Source organism: Camelus bactrianus, chromosome 5, assembly GCF_048773025.1.
Source record: "Camelus bactrianus isolate YW-2024 breed Bactrian camel chromosome 5, ASM4877302v1, whole genome shotgun sequence".
Taxonomy (NCBI): Eukaryota; Metazoa; Chordata; class Mammalia; order Artiodactyla; family Camelidae; genus Camelus; species Camelus bactrianus.
In genome coordinates this window covers 30900724-30923066 of record NC_133543.1, presented here as the reverse complement: position 1 = coordinate 30923066, position 22343 = coordinate 30900724, and the positions used below count along the sequence as shown (strand labels likewise).

The following is a 22343-nucleotide window of genomic DNA, read 5'->3' as shown; positions in this document are numbered from 1 at the left end:
ACTAATTCTTACACTAGTGAGATTAAACTAAAGCTGATACATTCATTGCATCTACTTAAATTACGATAAGTGAGCATAAACTTTAAATAGCTAAAAAAGGCAGGAAAAGCTCTTAAATGACATCATCTTTACACTCTGGGATTTGCATCCTTATTCAGGCCCTCATCTTTGCTCTGTAACCTTATTAGTGACCATATTACTAAAACCTACCTTGCAGGTACAGAGATTTAAGTGAGACTATGTGTTTAAAGCACTGATGCTCTTATGGTGGGGTATGCTTCTGCTCAACTTAGTCTGCCCAGACTTAGTGCATTTCCAGCTAATTTAAGGTTGTCAGATCTACTTTGCCCAATGTCCAAGCTTAAACATAACCATACAAAATCTGGGACTTAATATAATGTATCATCTAGTTCAAATTATCCAGTTTTAAACCTGTGAAAAATGATACCCAGAGTTTGCACAGGACTAATACCAGAAGTTAGAAGTTCTGCCTATCAGCCCAAGGGTCTTTCCAAGGTATAAATAATGTTATTATTATCACTATTAAGTCTCGAGCAATCCAAAGAACTCTCAAGTAATTATTTTGGGGATCATAAACCATAGCAAGAACAGAGCAGTGGATTGCAAATAAGAGAAGGTAACAGTTACTGGAGTTTCACATGTGACAGTTTATTGCTTTATGTGTATTAGGCCATTTGGTTCTCAAAACAATGCTTTGGGAGGAATCACTGTTGTCATTGCATTTTTAGTGAGGAAACTGAACAACGAAGAGGTTATGGAACATGAAAAATACCCCCAGTTAATAAGTTGTTAAACTAGGATCTGAACCTAGATTGTCTGTCTACATACTTAATCCACCAAATCACATTTGGTGGCAATTTCAGGGGAATTTCTTAGCCATAAACCAGCTGAACACAACTGAGTTAGAGAGCTACTCAATGATTTAACCTATTTGTGAAATGAGGAGATTTGAGAAAATGAACTAAGGGCTTAAGCAATTCTAAATTGTGTATCTATGTTACATTCTGCATCTCATATCAGAAAATAAACCTCCAGACTTATTAAGGATGTATAATATACCCTCAGTAACAGTAAAATTCAACGTAATGTCAGAGAAAAATATCAGCCAAAACATTCTGTCTATAGGTTTATAACAACTCCAAATCACTAAAATGAACTTGACCTAATAGTGGTTTTCTGAGTATAATGAATTCTACAATCTAGTCATCATGACCACTTACTAGTCACTCTAGACAATATTTAGGCAGTATCAGTTTGTAATAAATCTAAAATTTTAACAAGAACTTTCAAACTAATTGATAAATTCTCAATTTCATTTTTTGCCACCTTAAGAGTAAATTCGTAAGAGATCTCATCTCTTGATGGGGTTCATGAATGCATAAAATTGAGTACTTCTTTGTAGTTCTCTTTGTACAAACAATAGCTATCATTTTTAACATGGTTTTTTTTCCTTCCAAAAATAATACAAAATCCTTACCCTCTAAGAACTTAAGAGTCTTAGGAAGGAGACTGATAATTCAGGAGATAAGTACACTGCAACACGATTAATCTTGGAATCCTACTCAGAGTAGGTGAGCATCTCTACTGTGCTCTGGAGCAGACACTCAATCTGCTTTCCTGGATGCCAAATTCTTGACTTAGGTAGAGGTTCTCAAACATTGTTCAGAAATCATCAATTTTAACCAGCTATCTAAAGTCCAGGATCATTTTGGGTATACAATGATTAACTTATTAATAGTTTGGTTTCTGCATATAAATATCAATGACTTTTTATTCCTGATTGATGCATAGCAGATAAATTAACAAAGCAATAGGCTTATTTTCTCATTGAGTAATTTCCATAATTGTTTTTGAAAACTGCAAATAAAACTTTGAGAAAAATGTATTATTTTATAGATGAATATTGTACAGATGTAAAGTTTCCTGTATCACTGCTCATTTAACATTTTCCATCAATATAAAATAATCTTTGTGAATATTTAAAACTGTGTGACAAAAGCATCCTGAAGTATTTTTCTTAAGGGAATGAGGTCATCTCTCTTTCTCAACACGATCAGTTGGTGATATGGAAGAACCTTTCAAAATATAGGAACTCAGTTTTGTTCAAGCTTGATAGTGTAGTGATTCCCTAGAAACTTACCAACAATAAAAATGTTCTCTCTAGATAGTAATGTGTATTTTATTTTTAATGTATTATAAAATAATAATTTATTTAAGGTGTTGTATATGTTATACTATTCAATTATAATATTATGTTGTTAAAATAGATATCTGATTGTATGACTTGAACTCGACCTTTTTTTTTTTTAATTGAAACTACATCTGTTATTAGGTTTGGTTTTAAAGATGACCATCTTTCATAGCCCTAGAGATACTGGAGGTTTGCCATAGATAAAAAAGCCTCCATGAAAATATTGTACTGATTTCTAAGTCTATGGAAGAAGCCTTAAGAATAAAAGAATTATAGTGACTTCTAAAGATGACTTTAGAAAGCGTTATTCCCCCCAAGGTCTATGGCTGAGAATAAAAGTGATTTTCCTTCTGTCTGTGCAGAAGCCTACTCCATATCCATGGAGATATCAGAGCTTCATTTTTCAGGCATGTGTCTCCTAAGGGAAGAAACACCAATGGAAGCAGATCATTATCACAGGGACCTCTGCCAACCACAGACCTTAAAAGGCTATCAGGTCTTTTTCCACCCCAGCCTTCTCTCCTCCAGTCTTTCCTCCCTGAATATCAGCCAGTTACTTTCAACAATTGTTTCCTGTCCCAAAACTTAGCTTTTGATCTGTGATAGGCCTTAACTTACTATGTGGTTAATACATTTTCAAATTAGTCTTCTGTGAAGATTTTAATAGCATTGAACGCTAGTAATTCTTGTGCTCTTCCTCATTTCTTCCACTTGGGTCAGACTAGAAGTTTCCCAAGGCTCTCAGCTCATTGGTTTTGGAGCCCATGAGATGCACTAAAGATCTAATGACCCATAAAAATTCAGGCTTGATGTTTTTAACCCGCTCTAGTTTTCTTTAAACGTATGCATAAGTCCACCACTATAGAGTGTCCGTTTTTAAATTACGCATCTGCAGGTTTCTAGGGAAAATTAATAGTCCACAGTATGAAGTTGATTTAAAACTTGGATATGAAAAGTCTCCACAGTATTGTTACCTTTTTTAACAGTGGAGTGAATAACGTTAATATGTCCAATTAATATCTAGAGAGTTTTTTTTCCCATTTGATCAATTACAAAAATATTGTTAATATTTTTTCGGGATACATTATGTTTGTATAAGAGCTTCATTATAGAGTCATTATTCTACTTTTTCTAGGAGGAAATGTGAATATGAAAGAATCATCAAATAGTTCCTCTGTCCCTCCAGACATGGGGGAGGCTACACTGACTAATCTATACCAATTCTCTTAACAAATAAATCAAATATGCAGTCTAGACTGCTTCCTAATTTCTATCCTTTCAACTGGATTTATAACATCTCAGTTCCTATAGAAAGAAAATGAAAACACTGTTAAAATTTAGAGTATTAAAAATAAGCCATTGGCAAACAGTCTCTGTGTGACCTGGAAACCAAACAAGTGTGTGTAGGGCTAAAAATACTTAGCAAAAACAAACAAAAAAGGAGATGATTTTTGTAAAAAAAAAAGTTTCTTTAAATTATTTTATTTGTTTGTTTAAACTGAAAGCTTCATTAATGTTTGCCAATTATAGAAGGAAAAGATATTGGGATACGGTGCTCTCAAAGGTGATGATCAAAGTCTTTTCATTCAGCTTTCTGTGACCATTAAGCTGCTCATTTGGTGGAAGTGATCATTACTGTCTTAATGTGAAACAAAAGCTTCAGGACAAGAACTTCTGGTTGCAGATCAATATGAGAGATATTTCAGTTACAGCCTTAATAATTGTAACCATAGGGAGTCTGGCAGAGCTGGTTTTATGAATTAATATAATATAGAATTCACCAGGTACAAATGGAGGGCACAAATAAAGGAGAATTGCTAGTAGTGACTATTCTGGGAATTTTTGGGTGAGAGGGAATTGTTTGATAAATGAGACTTGACTCAAAGCGGGCTCTAGTACCATTACCACAAACAAATCTCCCCAAAAGAAAACGCATATCTGAGGGCCAAATTCGGAAGGGAATTCAACCAAGGAGAATAAAATTGGAAAAGATCCCTTGAAAAACGATTAATTTTACACATTCTATTATCTTATAATGTTCCTTGTGGGATTTTTTTCCTTAAGTGGGTAAAATCAAACACACGGTTGACATTTTCATGTGATTTGCAGCTGAAGTACAATAGTCCACTTGGACAGAAGTTACAAACAACTTAGTCCAGAGCTGTTATCAATCTACAAAGAAATAATATTCCATTGACCTTTGCTGATTAATAGAGCTTATCACTTTATCCCGGGGCAAACTGTAAATGAAAAACAAAGTTCAAAAATATCCACTCAATTTACTCAAGATAAAATTAGAATTTTTTTTTTTTAGTTTCGTGAATTATCTTTATTATCTGTGTGTAGTTTATTCTTTATCTTTACCTTGATGTTTGCCCTTTGATTCTATCTTTGAACATTTATTATACATGTTGAAACCAGTTATCATTTTCCAGACATTTTGACTTTTTCCTATTCCTTGTGATGCTGCACTGAGAGATTGCTTCTCTTGAACCAGAATCCACACCTTTTATGGGAAAGTTAAAAGCGGAAAATAAATTTTGAGTTTTTCTCTATCAGCAGAAGAAAAATAACATTTAAGACATATAAAGATATCTAATACTGCTTAGATTTTATTACAGCATACATTCAAATGTATATAAATAAACAGTACTTATTTATGCATGTATATTAACATATTTAACATAAACTATGTTAAAATACTCATACATGAATCAAATAACCTCTCTGTTCTTACTGTATCTTTAGGTTGTAATACAAACAATTAGATCCACTAGTTCTGCCTCATTTCCAAATCCTATGAAATATCTGCCTTCAAATAAACTGAATATACAGGCATTTATGTGAAATATATATATTTTTTTGATTTGAATATTCTCAGGCACCCCTTATGTCTTGAAATTCATGGATATCTCTTGGTTTATGCTCACTTTCCCAGTCACTCCAACTTCTCTGCAGGCTTACCCTGAAAGTTTAAACCCTCTTTTATGTCTATGCTTTATCCAGATGGGCTCTTGGTTATTTCTGTGGCATTAAATATCATCTGTTGGTTGTAGGCATCAAAATTATATCACCAGGTTATGTCTAGTCTCTGAGCTCCAAATTCACATAATTCATTGTCCCCTTGACACTTTGACTTTGACCTGTCACTGAAATCTCAAACTTCCCACAAACAAATCCGACCGCTTGACATCTTACCTTGTCAAATCTGTACCATTTTTGGTTCTTCCCATCTCAGCAACTGGCACTATCATCAATCCAGTTTCTCTATTTAAACACCTGGAAGCCTTCCCACTTCCTTTCCACCTACCTTCCCTCCATCCACAAGTCTTTTCAAGTCTATGCTTAAAAATTCCTTGTTTTCTGTCTCCAGTCTAGCACAAGTTACCATGATTTATTGGATCAAGAATAGTTTGAACTCCTTAATAGCACCCCCATTTTCTTTCTTCCTTTCCTAATCTATTCTCCACCAAGCAGGGAGACTTGTTAAAATCCTTTAGTGGTCTCTGATTGTGCATCAAATAATAAAATCTAAACTCCTTGTACATACAAAGCCCTGCATGCTCTAAGGGACATCCCCAATCCCACCTCACTCTTAATTCACTGTAACCTTTAACTCTGATCTTTTATTAGCCCTTATCTCTATCTGATATTATTTTGTTCACAACAGAGAAGTCTCTTGATCAAAAATTACACATCTCAGTCTTCCTTGAAGCTAAATGTGAACACGTGATACAGTTCTGAACAAGATGCAAGTAGAAATCACTGATGGGTTTTCCATGGAAGCTATTTAAAAGAGAGTGGGTTCAGTTTGCACAGGTCTTTTGCCCTTAGCATGTCTTCTTTCCTGCCTGGAATGCACTTGAAATGCTGAAGGTAAAGCAGCCATCTGCTGGCCACGAGAAGATCAGCAATAGGAAATAAACTGCATTCTAAACAGGGTGAGTGGAAAGAGAAAGCCTGTGTCTTTGATATTTTGTGTAGCCGAGCACTACAATTGCCTGGTAGTTATTACCTCTGCACTGTTGTTACACACAAAAATAAGCCCATTAGTTATTTAAGCCGATATATCCACTTTTCTGCTCCATGGGGTCAAATACAATCTGTAATGGTTACAAAGGTCATGTGACTATTTCTTGACTGAGTTCATTATCCAGACAGGTGGCTGAATTCCCTTCTTGGAGTTAGATACAGCTTGGGAACAGTTTGGTAATCACCATTCTTCATCAAATTTTTAGTCAACAAGACTGCCTTAGTATAGTTCTGCTAGATATAGGTGGGAACATCTTTAGCTTTCCCTGCCTTTTCTCTGATGTAATGGACTAATTATATATATTATTTTATTATATATACCTATAATCAAATACTAATTATGTATAATTACATACTATATACTAATTATATATTATTATATGTAGTATATAATTATATACTAATTATACATATATACACAATTAAATATAATTTTACATATATATAAAAAATTAAATCCCAGCCTATTCTTCTACTGGTGCTCATGGTAACTCTAGCTCACCTTTAGCAACATACTTGTGGTTGTTGCCTCATCCCAATGATGCCTCATCCCACTGTCAGTCCCCTGCTATCTCTACAATGGTGTTTTCTGGGAGTTTCAGTCTCTGAGTGGATATAAAATCATGGGGAAAGGATAAGGAACAACAGAATTCTGGTTGTTTCATAAAACAACACCTGTGCAGTTCAGGGATTCTTGCCTAGTTTTTGGTTGGAACACATGCCATAATTTCTGAATTACAAGGCAGGGAGTCAAAGAGATGAGCTACCCATTTCAGCCTCAACGAATGCAACGATGACTTCACTGTCCATGATTAGAAGCACAGATGGATTATTGGGGTTTTCCTGCTCTCAATTCAGCTCCTTTTCTTTGTGTAGTTATAAGATATTCCTAGATTCTTATATTTTCTTACTCCTGTACAGATAAAAAAATTACATATCTTTGTTACAAAGATGTTTTGTTCAGAAATTGGAAGAGACATCATTAGGTACTACTAGCCACATAATATTTTTAACTTTTTAAAAGTTTTTTTTTTTTAATTGACATACAGTCAGTTTACAATGTTGTTTCAATTTCTGGTTTATAGCATAATACTTCAGTCAGATACATATATATTCATTATCATATTCTTTATCATTATAGGTTACCACAAGACATTGAATATAGTTTCCTGTGCTGTACAGTATAAACTTGATGTTTATCTATTCTATATATAATAGTCAGTACCTGCAAATCTCCAACTCCCAGTTTATCCCTTCCCACCCTCTTCCTCCCTGGTAACCATAGAAAACTTTTTAAATGTATTTTAAGTTAAAAAAATTAAATGCTTATTTTCAATCAAGTTCAGTTGAAGATATAATAACTGACTTTTAGGAGTTATCACATTAGTAGGGGATATATAATATGAAAATATAAAAAGTTGAACAACAATAATGAAGTATAGTAAGTTTTCAAAATAAAACATGAAGAAATAATATTAAAGCTGTGTATAATGAATAATTACATAGTTGATCAAATAAATTATTGCTATAGGAGTTCAGATGAGGGGAAACCAGTTGAGAAAATGTTGGGTAGGAGACTGAGTTTTAATTCCTTCTTTAAAGTTGAATAGAATTTCAACTGGTATAAAAAGAGTATATATCCACTTCTCACTTGCTCTCTGGGCCAGGCTGCACGTAGCAGAATGTTGCCATGGGGTCTACAGCCGGACAGGGTTTTGGCGCTTAGGATATATAATACAGACTGTGGCTCAGATCAGCCAGAGCAGGGCTTTGTATCAGTCATCCTTGAAGCCATGTCTCAGTTTCATCATTTATTTTTTGGTGTGAGGGTTTAATCAAGTCTTCTTTGTTACAGCACTTAGCACAGTGCCACATATATAGTAGATGCTCCCAAATGGTAAACATTTGTATTACTGTAATGTAAGAACAAACTCTGAGTCATAGTTGAGGATGGAAGCCAGCAGGCATTATTGTAAAAACAGTATCAGATATCAGAAAATATTTATCTAAGAATTAAAAGCTTACATAAATCAAGAATAGATTGAGTAAGAGTTCAAAGTGGTTGAATCAAAATATTTCAGGGTACAGGTGGGTATTGGGAGCCGGTTTGCTGAAAGGTGTTGGTCAAATGGCAGAGGGGCCTACAGGGCAGTTCAAAGCTACAGAGCCAGGTCTGTAGAACCTTGCCCAAATGAATAGCATGATTACAACAGTAATTTTCTGCAATTTCTGAATGCTTCTTATGTCACCAGGTATTATACTTAGCACTTTATATAAATTATCTCCTTTAATCTTCACCAGTCCGTAGGTAACTGGTATTTATTATACTCATTTAAAGATGTGGACAGTGAGGCCAAAAACCATCAAGAAATTTGCCCACAGTAACACAGTAAGTAAGAATCTGAGCCAGGATTTCTCCCAGGTCTGCCCAACACTAGTTCACATTTATAACTACCAGACTTCTGTTTGCTCCCGTGAAGTGGCAAAGCAGTTACTCTGAAGGTAACCATTATGTAGATGCGCTTGAGGGGATGATTTACGCCTGGTTTATATTGCCTAAAAGTAATTCTAATCGCAGCTAGAGTCAAATGTTACTGGTCAAAATACTGAACATGTACCAAACTCATAACTAACAAACAAGAGCATTACAACCTCTCTATGACACTTGCCCTGACAGCTCCGACTGAACCTGGAGGGACCACTTCAGGGACAGAGGCTTGCCACATCTTCCCATGGCTGCATCTCTGATTTGTCATGGGAGATTTGTGCGCCACGGGGGCACTAATTAGTGTCTCTGGGAATCAGCAGAGGATCAAGTTTTCCAAAGTTTCATTTATGTAAATAACATGTATATATATAAATGAACTACCTCTTCCTATTTCCAAACCTTATCCCCACCTAGAAGGAGGAAAATTAGAAAAGTTAAATTCAGTTGGAAACACGAGTCTTGCAGCTACCTGAATGATAATGCAGCTTATTTTTTTTCCTTAGTGGGCACTTAAAGAAGGTTGGAATAGATATGCTAAAGCTGGCATTGCCAACTCAGATGTCAGGTAGGTAACAGGACCCAGTGAAGAGTGCTGTGAATGAGAGGCCACTTGCCCCACCTAGACAGGGCAACATCTACTTACCTCTACCTGGTTATTGTGTGCTCTTTGAGAAGCCAGCCCTATGGATGCCAAAATTTCAGATATTTTGAGATGTCACACACACAAATTTTTGTGAAAGCTCACAATGTTAAAATGTCAGCTCAATTAAAAAGCAAGAAGGAAAAAGTACTCTCTGGGCCAGACAAAACACATTTTTAGGTTAGATTCAACATGCAAAATACAAAGGTCTAGAGATCTTTGAGAGCTCTTTGATCTTCATTTCAAAGGACTTTTTTACTTCCTCATGTGAACCTATCTTCTCTCCATGAAGGCGCATAGCTTATGATTTGGTAAAACCGATACTCCAGAAAAATAAATTTTGGCTATAGGAAGCCAAGTTGAGACTGTTTGTGGAGTTCATTTTTTGTGTTTCATTTCTTACAAGATGTTACATGTTAATTGAAAAAGAAATAAAAATTCTAACAAAGTTTAATAGTCTTCAAATTAAGCTTCATCAGTAAAAATGTAAAGTAGATGATAAATAGTAAGATGATTAGTCAAACCTAAGTTGATTAAGATTTTGTATAATATTGTGAGCAGTTAGCATCATTTCTAATTTCCAAGGGTCTGGTGTGATTCTTTTTTTATATTTAGAAGTGCACTGTTTCACTTAGATACAAAGCAGCTTATCATCAAGTTTTCAGAAATATTTAACAAAACCCAAAAAAGTTAAATCATAGTTAAACCAGAATAAACAGAATATTTATAACTTGGTGACAAGAGAACTCTATTTCCATAGATAATCACAGTTATTTTTTAGTGTTGTCTAAAAGGCAGCAAGTAGTTTGTTAATTTATAATAATGTGTAAGAGTCTAAAATTGAAATTAATCCCAAATGAAAAAATCTGAATAAGAAAATTCATATTTAGCTATATAACAGAATGTTTTCACACTGTCAGTGAAATGTGGTAGGGACTACATTTCCAAATGTATGACTAACAATTGTCATCTTCTAAATTTTCAAATTGATAACTAACAATTGTCATCTTCTGACTTTCCACATTATGTTCTCAATTCTAAATAGTCAGTCACGAAATAAATTTAAGATTTCAAACTGAAATGTCTTCAGGGCTAAGCAGGTTTCATAAATTGACAAAGACAAGGCTATTCCAACTATAGGCTTTCAAATTCAAAATTTTAAAAACATTATCTCCCAAAAAAATACCTGTGGCAAAACTGGGTCAGACACTTTTTTTTCTGCTTTAGACCCATTAGCCTCTTGTCACTAGTATATATAAAGTCAATACTGTCCTTAAACAAGTCCTTAAAGCATAGGTGAAAGGAAACTATCAGAGTTCTAGGTACATGTTAGTGATGCTGGAAAGCATAGACCTTCCAAGACTGGTTTCGGCTATGCAGTCAGGCAGGATGTGGGGAACTCAGAATTATAAAGGGCAGCATGAGTAAAGAGAAGCTCAGATTGACAATCAAAAGGTGCAAAACGGTTCTCTTTAATGCACCCAGAATCTAATCTGGGTTTCCTTGTTCATTCTCAGAACAAGACTGCTGTCCAATTATGCACACATGAGAGAAATAAGAAACTGTGAGGTCTCAATAGAACCAATTTTGTGGATGATCAAGTACAAGCATACCTTGGAGACGTTGTGGGTGAAGTTCCAGATCACCACAATAAAGCTAATGTCACAATAAAGCTAGTCACATAGAAGTTTTGGTTTCCTAGTATACGTAAAAGTTATGTTTACACTATATTTTAATCTATTATATGTGTAATAGCATTACATCTAAAAAATGTACATACCTTAATTTAAAGATATTTGATTACTAGAAAATGCTAAAACAATTAAGATGGTAACATCAAGGATAACTGGTAACAGATCACCATAAGAAACATTATAAGGAAAAAATTTTAAATATCACAAGAATTACCAAAAGGTGACACAGAGACATGAAATGAGCAAATGTTGTTGGAAAACTGGCACTAATAAACTTGCTGGATTCAGGGTTGCCCCAAACCTTCAATTTATTTAAAAAAAATGCAAATGTCTGTGAAGTGAAATAAAGCACAATAAAGGGAAATATGCCTGTATTCAGAAAGATCTAAGAATCACCTTGCCTTAGGTGGAGCTACATCTTTAAACTGGCCAACTGGTTTACTTCAAAACGTGGATGTTACTGTCTTTTGATGCAATCTGTCTATGCAATTTGATGAAATTATTCTTCAAAAAGTTTTTTTTTCCTTTTTTTCTTTTTCCTGAATGGAGTAAGCCTCAAAATAGCTCATATTGCCAACTGAGCCTGCATTCTCTGATCTTTGCTTTGTGGTTAGTGTTATCACCTTTGTTTTAGTGCATGAGACATTAGTATCCTGGCAATGTGTTTTAAGGACCACGATGGCATGCTCCTCTTAAACTGATGAGGGTAACACTAATGATAGGGACTGCTTAGGTGGGTTTGTAAATTAAGTCATCCCTTTCCTGATCAACCTCACAGAATTCCATGAATCATGGGAACCTGGCGGACAATCTTCTGCCAGACCTCAACGGCAAAGATCACAATAAACATTTTTTTAAAAGTCAAGAACCTGGTGAAAATTTTGAATGTTCTGTAAAAGTCTACATTGGATCTGTATTCAATTTTCATGTTGAAAGGATGAACAGTCGTAGATGTCAAGTAAACATACTAACATTTTAATACGTATTCATAAAAATTATTATTTCAACACCAGCTAAATGTTTATCATAAGTTCATTAAGACTAAGGAAGGAGGACTAAGAATGGGTGATGAATAAAAGAAGCATTATAAATTTAACCAGATGAGGGTACTTACACCTGGCTTGTTACCAAAGAAAGTACTCTAGTAATGTGTGTTTGCCAAAGGAAAAAAAAAACATAGGAAATACATCAAAGTGTGCAAAAGAGAGTTTAAAGTAGGCTAGAATCGGGTGGGAGTTCCACAATTTCAAATTTAAAAATAAAGTCCTGTTTGATATTTACAACCCACAGAATGCATATACAAGAAGAGATAGTAAAGGACTCTTATTTCACAGACCAACTTTAAACACTGTACAGTATTAGTGATAAAATGTAAGGTACATGATGCTAGTACCAGTATTGAGAGTGAGGAGGCGCTGGTGGTGACAATGAAGATATCTAGGAAGCAAACGGGCTGAGTCCGGGCTAGCTCAAGATAAGGATCCTACCTCTCTTGAATGGAAACTCCAAGAGGACTGAGAATCTTTTTGTTTTGTGTCCCCACCTTTCAAAGTTGTCTCTGACACACAGGAAGTGCCAATAAATATCTGCCAAATGAATGAAAGAATGAACTAATGAGTGAATGGATGAAAGTAGTTGACCTGCTCACCCACTTTCCATTTTGAGGACTCTTAAAGAGCCACAAACAGAGGCAGAGCTGAAATGATGACAACTCCTTGAGCATGAAATTATTAATGCAGGGACTCTAGGACACACCATTAGAGTAACATTTTCTAGGATTTGCATTATAGAAGATAGAGGATGCCAGGGTAAAAATAGCAACTATAATATTCTCTTATATTTTGGGCTTTAATACTCAAAATGTGTTGTAGATGAGAACTATAAATGTGTCAAATTAATAATCTGTGTGAAAGTCAAAGCTAATTAGTTAGTATTTTCAAGACAAGTAAGAAAATGTTTTCTTTTTTAACTTCCTGTCTTTTTCTTTTTCTTTTTCCTTTTTAACTATGATATTAAAAGCATGGAGGTTAAGGATAGCATATCCAGGAATGTAAACTTCATTCCTGTCTATTTGATCATGTGCTATTGGCATGAATATTGTCAATAATTCATGGTAAAAGAGGAAGTTGCCATGAAAGGTTACCCATTGTCAGGCTATGATCAATAAAGCAAGACCACAGTGGGTGATATATTATCAAGTATCAGCCAGATTCACTTTCTCGTGGATTTTAAAAACAGTAGTAGTCACACTCAGTTTGTCTAACCTGAGCTAAGCTTATTTGTTCATTATCCTTTCCCTGCTAATTATAGACTATGCCTTGAATACATTTTATTTAAATACAGAGTATCAGCTTTTACTGTTTTAATTCCTGCAACCTGGCAGCAGGCCTCTAGGATCTACCCCCATGTTTTGATGTTGGTGTTTATATTTGAGCAAACAAAACTGTCACTTTGTTTTCCTGTCTTCCTATATTGGGTCACTTTGTGCTACATGATATGATCTAAGACAATTCAATGCAAGGAGACACATGTCCCTTCTCATTGGAAATACGAAGACTGCAGCTTCCTTTTACCCTGTGGGAAAGAAAGCAGGTCAGGTGTCCAAAAGTAGTGGAGGAAAGTTAGTGTCATCACTATCCCTCCTCCTCCACAGAAATAATACAAGATTATGAGGCAAGAACAGCCCTGGTTTCTTCATGAAGGATAAAAAATATAGTACCATGGTTGTTTGGGCTTATGATATCGTGGAAGGGCAGTCACATAAAAACAAGACTACCATTTCTGAACACTTTCAAGCACATTCTTAATCTAATACCTCAGAATCTCAGGGGAAAAAAAATCACTTACTGAAATTATCTCCTAAGGGATAAATAAAAATGAAATCTTAGTAGCCATTTGACTTTTTTTGTTTTATTTAGGAAGTTTAATCACCTGATTTATTTCCTTTTGGTTTTCAGAGCCAGACTTCTACAACATTTTGCTACTTAAAACACCAGAGTTTGGTTTTGTTTCATTTTATGTTATGTTTCATTTCACCCACATTGCTGGCGTATAAAATAATTTGGACATAAATGAGTGAGAGGTCTGTGTCAGTCAGTGTAATTTTGTTATCAAAGGCATTTACATGTGGAAAAATGCACCATATCATGGTGATTACAGTGGCCACCAGAAACAACATGATGGTGCTTCTTCAGGGGAAAAAAAAAGATAGAATGTAATAATAACAAGGAGGAGAAAGAGAAGAAAATACAGTAACTGAATTTCCTCTGGGTTTTTTCACCCTCCCCAAAGATTCTATCTTCACTTTTGGAGTACATGATTTATCTTCCACTTTAGCATATCCTTAAACTTGCTTGACATATGACAACCGTACATCCTGTTACAACTCAAATCCCATATCTCTTCCCCAATAAACTTATTGCCAGTACATTCAAAGTGAATGGGAATCATAAAAATCCATCATCTCAAAGGAGAAGCTTATAAGAGTGCACGTAAAGAAGATGGTATCATTTTGGGAAGAGAGTGCCACATCGCTGTACATTTGCTAATTTCTTGCAACACACATTCATATAAAAAAAATAATGCCTTTTTCTTACATGGTATTGTTTGGAGATGGTTCTGCTTATCAGTTTTTAATATGCTTTTTGAAAACTGACATGTACTTTACCCACATCTCTTTAGGAACGCAGGGAATCAAAGGCTGGATAAAATACTTTCATGCTTCCCAACACAAACCTGAGAGGGTAATTAAACAGATGGTAACAATAAACCGAATCTGAACACATGAGGGACTAGAGTCCCTTATTAAAAGCCTTACACACTGAAGGAGGAAGAATAACAACTCTGGGGAAGTGGTTTAGCAGCCGACACCTTTATGTTTGCCTTTACCTCAGAAGCAGAAGCTAATCAACCATTTAGGGATAGGTTTCCTACCACCTGGGGGAGGGCACGCAAGAGGTCTTCTGCACACTCTGAGGAGCAGGAATGCAAAGTAGATTGTGTGACTCTAAAGAAATGCAACTGTTCTTCAGGATTGCCTTCAAAGACATCAGTTTTAGACACCAACCCATCCCCACCCCTGCTAAACACACACACACACACACACACACACACACACACACACACACACCCCAAAACCTATGTTGGGGATCTTATGCCTGAAGCACAAGCTATTTTCTTCCATGTGAAGCCAGAACGTAGGTATTATAGATTTCTGTGATAACACTTTGAATATTTTCAACCTCATTTCTGGCAATAAAATGATCTCCTATTTATTCCATCCTTGAAACATACTGGAATTCTACTCATTTCTCAGATCTTAACATTGTCAGTTTGTCCTGAGTTAAACCTATGGAGAGAAAAGTATTGAAGCAATCTTGGCATTTCAGCTTGTAAATATATGTATGTGGCTATTTTTCTTAGAATATAAAAATAAGCTCAAATGTATAAAATATATATATCTTTCTCTGAAGTGAAAGATGTATATATGTATGTATGTGTATATAAATATATATTATTTACTATATACGTATATGTGTAAAATAGATGTGTGTGTGTGTGTGTGTGTGTGTGTGCATACACTCACAGAAAGAATCCACTATATCCAAGAAGGGATTTTGTTACTGTAGAGGTCTGCAATGTTATTGTACCACCACACATGGAAAGATGCTCAAGTCAGTATTTGTTCTTCTAGTTCTCAACCTGCTTCACTTCTCTGCTTCACTTGGCAAGTTCTGTGAGTGTCATTTATGAGAAACACTTCACATCAGTACAATGATGATTTCGCTTAACTAAGTGCTAGCAATCAAAGGACAATGTTCAACATACTGTGTTTTAGATTAATCGAGGTTATAATGATGATCTATCAAAGGAAATTTCTGAAAACTGAGGCAAGTATTAAAATGGGAAGATGTGCAAGGTATAGAAAAACGTAAATCAAATGGAAAACATTATTTATCAGCGTGTATTTTACCACTTTGTGTGTGTACATCACCATATAATACTGTCCAGTTTTAACTGTGGGGTTTTGATCCTTAATAGTATAAAAACTTGCCAGGTTCTGATACAATTGTACCTGAAATGACACATATCACCTTAGGAATCTGCCATAAAATTCTCTTAATAGTAGTGACTATGGTTCCAAAGTTATTTTCAGGGTGAAGAGTATTACATGAATTAAATAAGAGAGGCTGCAAATGATTTAGTGGAAAAGCATAGTAGCTGCCACACAGAGTATTAGGTAACCTTTTTTAATTAGAATGTACACTTTTAGATTACTGATTATGAACATCAGGGGACCCCAGATTTTGATTCATCAGTAATTCTCCTTTATGTCTACACTAAGATGTAAAAATGAGACCCCTGGCTCGATTTGGTTTTTCAGAGGCTTTACACGCTGGAGCAAAAGCTATTTCACCTGTAATCTCTAGTACTGCTCTGCCCCCTTGTGCTGCTACAGCGAACTCAACAGAGGAACAGTTCGCCTTTATCTTTGTACGTGAACTACAGAAAAACCCCACTGTCACTTCTCACTTTTCTGGCAAGTTCAAGGTCAGTGTCTAGCTATTTTCAGCTCATCTCTTCTTGATCCATGCAGAGAAATGACAAGGTAACGTGATTCGGGGTCAGCTGTATTACAGGAACCGTTACATAAATGGAGAAAGTGAAAATCAATCCTAGCTGACAGTGACTTGGGGATAATCAACGCTCACTGGATGCCTCTGTCAGCTCGCCTACATCAAACACCGTGTGACTTCTGTCAAATCTTTTTAAGAAAACTATATTCTCACTTTCAGCAACCTAAATAAGTATTTCTCTTGAGCTGAATTTTTTAGACTAATATAATGTTAGCCTTACAGATTTGTAAACTATACCAATAATGCCTTGAAAAAATTCATAGGTTACACCCATCATCCTACAATTTGTTACTGACCTGAGATGGAAGGTATTGCTATAAAAATGCCCTTTTTTGAATGATCTATGAAAGCGTTCCTACAGACTCTTGCATCTTCTGTGTTGAACACAGCACCTTTCCCCAGATCATCTTCAGCCCTAATTCCTCTCTTCTCCTTAAGAACACCTTAATCAGTCATTTCCTATTAGGAGATTAGGGGTTTTTTCCCCTCCCTTTTAGATGTTCATTGTTGCCTTCCTTTTTATCTCTGTATTTTCTACCAGGACATCTTCCCTTAATCCAGAATTGGAAAAGCAGTTTTTAACAAGATGTTCCACGTTAGTGGCATTCCCACTGACAGCACCTGATATGTCAGCTTAGGGAAGGAGCTATTTTTATCCCGCCCACCTTGTGCTCCCTTGAAACTGTGAGACACACAGCACTCCACTGAAGTACAATTTACCATAATATTAGTTGTCAGTAAATTCAAAGACGGAACTCCTAAAGCTATAAAATGGATTAGAAGCAATTTAAAAAAGAATTAACAAACTAGAGTAAGAGTATACTGTCAACAAACAAATGCTCCATCATAGGACTGTAATTTGGAATTTTAATTACCCCTCTGCTTCTGTAACAAAACAATGTCTGAACTGGCAGCGATTTGAATCTCTCACAGGTCATTGAGCATTCTAGTTAATTACTCTATGAATAGCCTGTTTTTCTCCCCTCTGGAAACACGTTTCTAATGGCAGTCAAGGTCTGACAAATGTGTCATCTACATAATTAGCTAGGAAGCAACACAAAACATTAAACATGCTTTGTGCCGACAACTATCAAAACATTTCATTTGTTGTCAATTATTCATTACTTTGTAGGTTCTGAAGGGGTTGTTATTATGGAAATAAGTCCAGATGCTAACAAGGTTAGAGTTTTGGATTCAAATTAGTAATCAGAGGACTAACTTTAAAAAAAATGTATCTCATGTACATTCAGCGCCATGTTCAATCAGTAGGAGATTATAAACAAATTTAGCTATGCTCAAGTTAAAATGGAAAGGACGCAACCGTGGACGTGAACTCAAGAGCCCCGGCTCATTCTTTGAAGTACAGGCTCCACACTGCCGATGCATGAAAACTTCCTGAACCTTTGGCAAGTCCAATTTGTGTTTGGTAAACAGAGTTAAAGATTTTCACAGCATGAGATGACATGGGATGGCAAGGACAAGGAAAGAAATCTCTAGTGATTCTTCCCCCACCCCCTAACCCAGGGCATTTTACACAAAAGCCAAAAATCTAGCTAATAACTGTTTTCTTCTGCTCTACAGCAGACTAATTACCTTAGGTAACCCTTGAATTTCATGATTCCTTTCTTTCTTGGTTTTTTTTTTTCTATTTCTGAAATTGTGTTTCTTTTATTGTTTTAATACCATATATAAAACTAAGTATTGTCTTGAAAGCAGTACTCCTAATGTATATAGAAGATATAAAAAGATTTCTCAACAAAATTGACCTCTCAGTGGCAAAGAAAATTGCAGTGGAAGACACATTATTGCGTAGTCATATCTGAGGTTTGGATCTATGGAGAGTCTCACTTCACTGTCCTCCAGCTTTTCCTTATAAACCAAAATGGCTTACAAATGTCATCCACAATAGTTCAATAAAGATTAGGAACAAAACACTGTCCTTACACTGATGAGATAAGAAAGATTTAACTGCAGAAGGCGGTGTATAAGAGCAGTTCATGAGGCTTGTTCTCGAATGAGAAAAACAGAATTCAAATTATATTTGTGTGTGTCTAGAATTTAATTGAGTTGATCAGTTTATTTTCTACATAATGTTTGATCAGATGCCTGTAGTACAGAGCTAGATAAAAAAGAAAGAAAACAAATTCTATCAGGAGAAATCAAGAAGACCCGTTATCTACAGGGTGTCCAAAATATGTCAAGAAATAATTCTACCCTGAGCACTGAGAACGCCCAGTTAATAAAAAGATCAGCCACTCACTAACAGAAAATAATTGTCTGTATCTATATTTTTCAAAGCAAAAAGGCAGCCACATCTTACAGTAAATAGGACACATTAAAATAAGCTTTAATAATCTTTATGCAGAAAGAAACTAATCCATTTTCAGATCATATGATCCACAGCAATAAAAGGAAATCATCAAACTAAAAACAATTTTAGAAATGGCTGCAGACTCTCATTTAATTAACATGCAACAGATCATATATTTATGAGGAAGTCAAAATATTTAGGAAGCCTATAATCCTGTAAGCCTTAATGTGGTATAAAAACAACAAATAAATGCAAAGTGTTACTGTTATACATGCCTGCCTGATCAATGGTTTTCACATATTGATCTATAAGTGGAGTTGACAGTCTGTGTTGGCTGCACATTTTCCAAGCAGTGCTATTTTTGCACAAAACCAATACGGGCAATTACCTTTGTTTGAGATGCCAAGTCTTATCAATTCAATGTGATTTAGTGTCATTTTAATTAAATATCAGGATCCACTTCAGGACAATTTATACAAACAAAGCCTCAAACCTAACTATAAGCTTGATTTGAAGTAAACATGGGCAAGTCCTATAGTCTCATAATATTTCTCAAAATCTCTGCTAAACAGAAGGCTTATATTTTTAGTAGCAATTTTTATGTCTGCCTTTTTAGCTAGCCACAACTTTGGCAAGTATCCTATAATCACAGAAGTAAGAAACAAAAGAAAATTGTTTCCTCTTTTTCCTTATAATAGATTAAAAAGAAAAATGAAAGAGCACTGTCTGGGAAGAGAAGCAAAAGGAGTCTTGTATGTTAATGTTTAGGAATGGCATGACCTAAGTCTTTATCTGAACACTAATGAAAAAACATTTCCCTGTCCACAATGGAGTGATGCACTTTGGTGGGGTTTACATGATGGAAATAGTGAATATTCATATATGTTGCTGTTTAAGACACCAGTATTAAATGCTGGAACTGCTCCTGCCTGCAAATCCTATGTCTGCAGTTTCCTGACTTGGGCTATTTAAACTCTTCATTAATATCTATTCTAAACTGTCTGGTAGACTGGGCATCCCTCTTATAAATAACATCAAAGCCACATTAAACCTTTTGTGTTAGAAATTTGCTGGATTGCATATTAGCTTTTTTAGCCCTTAAAGAGGCACACTTTACTTACCCCCATTAATGTTAACTAAGCCTTCTGCTTCTGTGTTTAGCACATTCGGGTAAATCACAGTCCACCTTTAAGAGGTCTCACTCCAGTGCCCAGGGTGAGACAACAAATCACTGAGACCAAAGAGCATTCCCTCCCTACCAAATGAAGCTCTCCAGATCGCTCTCACAGATGCGTAATTTTCTTACTAACCATGTCATTCTATATCCAAACTTTCCACCTCTTCAATGTTTCTTAGGAAGCAAATTGGCCTCTTTCAATTTTGAAAAGCATTGATCTTATTAACCACATAAAAATGATTATTTGGTGTTTAAAGAAAATGATGCATACTACCAATAAAATACTAATAGAGTATTGATACCTGTCTTACTGGAATGCTTCCCTGCAGCACTTAGGAAATCAAAACTTTAATTCAACAAGTAAATTCACCTGTGCTTGCATAGCTTCTGGTCGAATAAATATTTATGTTGGCATTTCAAAATACTCCTCGATTTACGTTACCAAGAATATAGGCTCATTGTATATATAGAAGAATTTTATGTGGTGTTCTGAGTTCACATTTATATTAAACATATTTTTAATTAAGCAAAATTTTAAAAGAGGAATTTATGTATTGACAAAATTATATAATTAATGTGACCCTAGAATCTTTTTATCATTTCTTGTAATAAGTTAAATCATATTAATGTAATATCAGATTCTTGTTATTATATACTCCAATAAGTCTATATTAGATTTGCATAATTGATATGCCAGTGACAAATAGTATATATATGCCATATATATTAAATAGGATGCATGATACATATATAGTCTCTAAGTACCCTTAATTTTTTTCTGTACACATTAGATGTATGTCTCTGTTACAGCAAACCATGCTACATGTGAACTTGTGAATGCATTTTTACTATACATCTCCTCCCACTTCTCCTAAGTTCAAAATCTCCCCCCTTGACCTCACCCCAACCTCCAACTTCTGAAAAATCAAGTTCTTAGTTTAGCTTGAGCAGATATCTTTAACAGGCTTGTTTGAATAAATATGCCAAAATACTTTACATTCTGTCAGTATCTAGTCAGAAAATTGTGCATGGAAAAAAGAGATGAAAAGAACTGAGACAGAAAGAAAATTAGTGCCATGGCAAGCTTTCAATACAGTATCTCTGAGCCAAGTTTTCTCGGTGAAATGACATATCCTCACTAAAATACCCCTTTTATATAATTATGCACTGAGCACGCATAACCAAAAGTAACTTTTATTTTTGTTCCTTATCGAGGAATACATATTGCCCAGGCTAACTAAGAATGCGGAAACAAAAGCTGGGATAATTATAGCTAATTTAACTTTGGAAAACTCTGATTCTCTAGCAGTCCAGCATATAACCCCCCAAACTAAAGTTATGTAACAAGGTAATATCAACAATGAGAAACTGCATGATAAAATCCTGCCCAAAAGTGAAAAATGCTAATTTTGTCTCATTTAGCAGCTGGATACAGAAATGCTCATTAGTTTTAAGAGGGTTAATCCTTTTAACTTTTGCATATTGATATGCCAATTATGCCTAATTGTACAAGAGGCATCAGTCAAGGTAATAGTGCATAAACACATGAAAGTTATTAAGTACATCCCAACATGTAATAAAGTAGGTGTTAATTGGTAGCTGAGTTCTGCAGGCTATTGAGGTGGATAATTCATTGAGAGATGGATCACTTGTAATTTCTCTCCATAATTCCTTTTGCAGTCTCATGCTGTGATGTTTTCATGCTTGTCAAAAACAACTGCGGCATAGTGCCTTTTGTTAAACACAGCCAATAAAATATGTTAGGCATCATTAAATATACTTAACTTTTAAACTTTTTCAAAGGTACAGTTCTTACTGATAATACATTATAGAGATTCCAATAATTTACTCTAACTACTATCTATCTCAAGTTCATGGTTGAGGAACGTTTTAGCAGGTTTCAAAGCCAAGACAGGCTGGCTGTGCTGTTCCTCCCAGCAGACAATACTTTTAAATGAGAAAGTAAAGAAAGAAAAATGCATCCTTATCTAGGGATGTATTTCTCACTCCAAAAATATAATCACTGGCTTCCTCATGCTAAATTTGTCTATGATACCTGAGGAAAGAATGATTAAAGTCATATATTTCTTAGGCTCCTGAGATCATTGTGGGTTAATTCTGCACTTGAAATTCAAGTGAAAAACAGGGAATAA

The 22343-nt window shown here is 35.1% G+C and overlaps 1 protein-coding gene across 2 annotated transcripts in view; it reads right to left on the bottom strand.

The window, feature by feature from the left end:
- ARHGAP15 (Rho GTPase activating protein 15) overlaps positions 1 to 22343 on the bottom strand; it is a 575155-nt gene that overhangs the window by 524146 nt on the left and 28666 nt on the right. The gene's annotated exons all lie outside the window — the stretch shown is intronic.